At 49.7% G+C, this 6,272-nt stretch overlaps 1 long non-coding RNA gene across 1 annotated transcript; it reads left to right on the top strand.

Moving 5' to 3' along the window:
* Positions 1-860: 860 nt before the first annotated feature.
* Positions 861-5,948, top strand: LOC145517732 (uncharacterized). Its single transcript, XR_014062294.1, has 2 exons — positions 861-1,128; positions 2,904-5,948. It is a non-coding gene; the product is annotated as an uncharacterized LOC145517732 (long non-coding RNA).
* The last annotated feature ends 324 nt before the right edge of the window (positions 5,949-6,272 follow it).

Here is a 6,272-nt window from a genome sequence, read left to right as displayed (position 1 = left end):
GACAGGGATGCTGGGCCCCAGTTCTGGCTTGTGACCTCCAATAAGGTAGCCCCATCTGGGCCTCCATTTCCCTGTAAATTGGGGGACAGAATGGGGAGGTTTGAGTTCAAAGGGTCTTCCAGCTCTGGGATTGAAGGAAATGAGGGGGGTGTGGTGTTCCTGAGCAATGCAGGGAAAGGAGTCTCCTTCAAAGGGCTTAATGGAAACCACAGAGACAGTCCTCTTTGGGGTGGGACTGAGCATCTGTCTGTCTCTGTCCCCCTCCCCAACACCGAGGACCCCGTTAGCCAGGTCCACCCTCCGTCTCTGAACTGGGCCCCATCTCCCCAAGAGGCAGGCAGGAGTCCTTGCGGGGCTCCAAGCAGGCAGGTGGCGGGCTCCATGCTTGGGGCAGGGGGCTGCCTCCTGAGTGCCAGCGGCATGGCTGGAGGTGAGCGGGACCCACCAGGTCTGGCCGAGTGAGTCCTGAAGCAGGGGTCTTAGCGGGGTGGGGTGGACGTCAGTATCGCTGTAGGGCTGAGCCACAGACAGAGAGGAAAGAGCAACACCCCTCAGGGAGGATGGCTCCAGAGCGGAAGGTGGCTGCAGGTGGACCCTGGAGGGTTTCAAGGGTGGCAGCTACTAAGATGGGGGAAGGAAGTCCTCCCCTCCATGGCTCCCCAGAGACAGCAGAAAAGCCCTCTTCAGCCCCACCTCTCTACTCCAGTGGTAGAGGCAACTTAGTGAATCCAGAAGTTCTCCAGGAGGTCATTGGCCAGCCCTGGATATCATATCCTGGAATGAGGGTGCAGGTGGGTGGGAGGTAGGGCCTAACTGGGTCTCAGAGATGTTCCTTCACCTCTTCACCTTGGGTCCAGAGGTGGGGACAAAATGGAGGAGAAGCAGGGTGGAGTGGAAATCCCCCATTTCCTCTCCCCCTAAGACAGGAATTTGAGGCCCTTTCCTTTGTCTAAAGGGCTTCCCCCAGTGGCTCAGGGGTAAAGAATCTGTCTGCAATGCAGGAGCTGCCGGAGACACAGGTCCAATCCTTGGATCAGGAAGATCCCCTGAAGGAGGGCATGGCAACCCACTCCAGTATTCTTGCCTAGAGAATCCCGTGGATAGAGGAGCCTGTAGAGGCGGGCTACAGTCCACAGGGCAGCAAAGAGTCGGACACGACTGAAGTGACTTGGTATGCACACAGCGTTTGTCTAAATCTTGAAAAACAGAGAAGGTCCCGGATGGGTCAGTCCCCCATGTCCCCCTCCACACACACGGACACACACACACACACACACACAGAGGCTGCTGGAGACTCTGGCAGGAGGCGGGCGCAGCATCCTGGTGAGTAGTGATGGTGCGGTTGGGGCGGGAGTCCCGGTCTCCATCCCTGTGTCCAGATCCCCAGTCTCTGAGGAAGGGGAGCCCCCTCCTCTGTGGGCCTGAAGCACACCATGCCTTCAGGGCCTGCGCAGCACAGGGCCACACCTCTAGAGGCCTCCCTGCCTCGCTCCTCTTGCCTCACTCTCACCCGCCAGTCTCCATGGGAACAGCCTCCAGGGCTGGCAGAGGTGTCTGCCGCCTCCAGACCTGAGCAGGGCCCGGCCACTCATGGCGGTGAGAACCGAGTCAGTGTGGGGATCTCAGCACTCCGGAGAGTCTCAGGTCACCCCCACCATGGCTGGCCGGAGTCATCCCTCCAATATCCCTTCAGCTCTGCTTGAGCTGTTCTAGTGACCAGGAGCTCAGCACTTTGCAGGCAGGGGACTCCTTCTTGGCCAGCTATTGTCCCCTACTGGCCCTCGGCGTCTTGTGTGATGATGAGGGGAGGCCGTGGCAGGATGGAGGTGAGGGCTTGCTTCTCCACGCCAACATTTCCTGGGGAACCCCAGGCTATCTGCCTTGAGTCACTCCTTGGAGGCTGTGGCTCTGCCTTGAGAAACGGTGTAACGCATTTGGGAGGGGCGGAGCCTGGGGTCCTGGGGTCTGAGTTCTGTTCCAGGCTCTGCCATGCACTTTCTTTAGCTCCTGTCTTTGAGCCTCAATCTTCCCACCTGTAAAATGGAAGGAGTTTGGACTGAGTGATTTCCTTATGCTCCTAGATCTCTGACTTCCAGTGTTTATTTGCTATTAGGGTAAAGAATTGGGCTTTCCTGGTGGCTCAGCAGTGAAGAATCTGCCTATAATGCAGGAGATGCAGGTTCAATCCCTGGGTGGGGAAGATACTTTGGAGAAAGAAATGGCAACCAACTCTAGTATTCTTGTCTGGAAAATCCTATAGATGGAGGAGCCCGGTGGCCTACTACAGTCCATGGGGTCACAAAGAGTTGGACACAACTTAGTGACTAAACAACAACAAAGAACTGGATGTGAGAAATCATCACTAATAGCCAAAATCAGTGATTATTTGTATCTCTGGGTTAGCAGAGGATAGATTCCTCACATTTAACCTGAGGGCCACTGCCCACATCCCAGACTCGGTACCCTTATCTGTCCCCCAGGCTCTGTCCAGGTCCTTAGGTTTGACTGAGTCCTGTTCCCTTTTCTAGGAACTGAATCATCTCCAGGCCAGGGTGTATTGCTCTTTCTCCCCTGTTGTCCTGTGGGTCATCTGCCCAGCTACCAGGTTTCCTGTTCAATCTGGACTCATCCAGTCAATTCTGAGCCTACTTTTCTCTCCACCTGCTCTGGCTCCAAAAACTCTGACCTCCTTCTTGCCTCTAAGCCCCAGGAGAATTTCGATTCATTTCTCTCCATTGTCTGCTTCTCCCTTCTTAGATTCTGACCCTGGAGGACATAGTAGCATTTTTTACTGTACAGTATTTTTTCATTTATTCATTCATTCACCTACTTAGTCACTGTGGCAGATGGAAGGGGCAGACATTGCTGGTTTTTGATGCCACGTGCATGTTAAATCGCTTCAGTTGTGTCCAACTCTTTACGACTCTATGGACTGTAGCCTGCCAGTCTCCTCTGTCCATGGGGATTCTCCAGGCAAGAATATAGAGTGGATTGCCATGCCTTCCTCCAGGGTATCTTCTTGACCCAGGGATTGAACCCGTGTCTCCTGTGTCTCTTGCATTGGCAGGTGGATTCTTTACCACAGCACCATCTGGGAAGCCCCAGACATGCCACAGTCTCTCCCTTTATTCTTTTGCCCACCTCCCATCATGGAGTTTGAAAAACCAAGGTACTCATTTCTCAGCCTCCCTTGCAGCTACCCGGCCTATTGACACAAATATGACCAATAAGATAAAAGAGGAAGTCCACTGGGAGCTTTTGGGAAAGGTTTTCCTCTCTATTGAAAGAAAGAAACTTGGGAGAATAATCCTATCTTACCACCCTGGCCCTTGCCCTGTTTCCTGCTCATGGGCATGATTGTGTGAGGTCATGATGCCTGGAACAGTGGCAGCTGTATGGTGACCATGAGGTACCAGGTAGAAGGATAAAACCCAACACTTTGAAGATAGTGGAGTGGAAAGGTATAATGAGTCTGGGGTCTTTAATTATTGTTTTAACTGTTGAATTATTCATGAAAATACACCTTCATACTTCTTGTTAAATAAACAAGTGTTATAATGGTTAAAGCTTTATAAATAAAATACCACTATTATTATTATTTTGCTGTCACCATGAAGTGAAGTGAAAGTCTCTCAGTCATGTCTGACTCTTTGTGACCCCATGGACTGCATAATCCATGGAATTCTCCAGGCCAGAATACTGGAGTGGGTAGCCTATCCCTTCTCCAGCAGATCTTCCCGACTCAGGAATCGAACCAGGGTCTCCTGCATCACAGGCAGAATTTTTACCAACTGAGCTATGAGGGAAACCTAACAACAACAATTTAGACATTCATTCAGTTGGTCATTTACTTACTCATGAATTCACTCATGCATGTATTCACCTTCTTGCTGAATTAATTAGGATAGTGGTTCAGATGTTCTAACAGAGACCCCACATTACAATGGCTACATTAAATAGGAATTTATTTCTGTCACTCATAATAGTCTGAGTGTAAGTAGTCAAGGGCTGGGGTGGCAGCTCTGAGAATTCAGGGACCCAGGATCCTTCTAGCTTGTTGATTCACCAGCCCTGGGGTGTTCTCTTGTCCACATGCTCCAAGATGTCCCCACCATATCACATCTCAGCTTGAGGGAAAGGAGAAAGGCAAGAGTCTCTGGTTCTTTCTTTTAAAGTTCTCTCTGGAAGTTAACATACCTCACATTTTTGTTCACATCTCTTTGGCCAGAACTAGCCACAAAGTTCTGGCCATTCCTAACCAGAAAGGAGGCTGGGAAATGCATGCGGGTCAGGAAGCAACAGTTAGAACCCTGTATGGAACAGCTGATTTGTTCAAGATCAAAAAAGGAGTACAACAGAGCTGTCTGCTGTCGCCCTGTTTAACGGATACACTGAGCACATCATGAGAAATGCTGGGCTGGATGAGTTAGAAGCTGGAATCAAAATAGATGGGAGAAACATCAACAACCTCAGATATGCAGATGGTACCACTGTAATGGCAGAAAGTGAAGAGGAACTAAAGAGCCTCTTGATGAGGGTGAAGGAAGAGACTGAAAGAGCCACCTTAAGACTAAATATTATAAAAGCTAAGATCATGGCATCCGACCCCATTACTACATGGCAAATAGAAGGGGAAAAGGTAGAAATAGTGACAGATTTCTTCTTCCTGGGCTCCAAAATCACTGCAGACAGTGACTGCAGCCATGAAATCAGAAGATGATTGCTTCTTGGCAGGAAAGCGATAGCAAACCTAGACAGTGTGTTGAAAAGCAGAGACATTACTCTGCTGACAAAGGTCCATATAGTCAAGGCTATGGTCTTCCCAGTGGTCACGTATGGTTGTGAGAGTTGGACTATAAAGAAGGCAGAATGCCAAAGAATTGATGCTTTCAAACTGTGGTACTGGAGAAAACTCCTGAAAGTCCCTTGGACAGCAAGGAGATCAAACCAGTCAATCTTCAGGGAGATCAGCCCTGAATATTCACTGGAAGGAGTGATGCTGAAGCTGAAAGTCCAGTATCTTTCACTTTTCACTTTCATGCACTGGAGGAGGAAATGGCAACCCATTCCAGTATTCTTGCCTGGAGAATCCCAGGGATGGAGGAGCCTGGTGGGCTGCCGTCTATGGGGTCGCACAGAGTCGGACACGACTGACACAACTTAGCAGCAGCAGCACATCCATCTGATGTGAACAGATGACTCAGTGGGCAAGTCCCTGATGCTGGGAGAGATTGAGGGCAGAAGGAGAAGAGAGCGTCACAGACGAGATGGCTGTATAACATCACCAATGCAATGAACATGAACTTGGGCAAACTCTGGAAGATGGTGAGGGACAGGGAGCCCTGGCATGCTGCAGTCCATGCGGTCGCAAAGAGTCAGACATGACTGGGCCACTGAATAACAACAACAAGCTACAAAGTTCTGGCCATTCCTAACCACAAAGGAGCTGGGAAATGCATGCTGTGTTGTAGGTTGCTATGTGTCTAGCAATAAATTATAATTTTTGTTTTACTGTAAAAGAAAGTGAAAACAGATGTTGGTGGGCAATTGGCAGTCCTATTGATTTTTTCACTCATTCATTCATTCACCCATTTATTCATCAAACATGTATAAATACATACTTTGTAGAAAGCACTGTGCTGTGTGCCAAGGCCCCAGATCTCAGGATCTAGTTGGAGAATTAGGCAACTCTAGACATTCAACATCCAACAAACTTCTGTGAGCACCTGCTCTGCCCAGACAGGCATCCAAACCAAAAGGCAAAGAGCACCAGTGACATTACATTTAGGGGCCATATGTCAGTCCACCTATCCTCCTGTGGTGCGACCACTTTTGAGCCCAGGAATATGGAACGAAGGAAGGGAGAACAGTGACAATGGCAAGTGAGAGCATGTCTCTTTGAACAAATCTGTGCTTAGAAAAACCCTACTGAAAAAAAAAAAGAAAAACCCTCCTGAGATTCTAATGAGAATCCTACCTGCTGAAACGTGTGCTCTCCCTTTGCTCTTGGGTGTGACAGGCATCAGTACCGGCATCTCCCTGGGGTCCTCTCCTGATGCCTCTGAAGACAGACTGTCAGTCTCTCACACTTGGGGGCAGCGAGGGGACTCACTTCCTTTGGTAAGCAGAGACTCTGTATGCACGGTCCACTCTCTGTGCTTGGCCCTCCTGGGCGCCACAGGACATTGGTAAATGGATGAAGAATCAGGGATGTGTGCAAGATTGTATTTTCCAAAATTGGCTTCAGAGGTATTTCTTCCAGAACCTGACCA

This window comes from Giraffa tippelskirchi, chromosome 8, assembly GCF_054371585.1.
Source record: "Giraffa tippelskirchi isolate mGirTip1 chromosome 8, T2T-mGirTip1v1.2.pri, whole genome shotgun sequence".
NCBI classification, from domain to species: Eukaryota; Metazoa; Chordata; class Mammalia; order Artiodactyla; family Giraffidae; genus Giraffa; species Giraffa tippelskirchi.
This window is presented reverse-complemented; position numbering and strand designations above follow the sequence as displayed.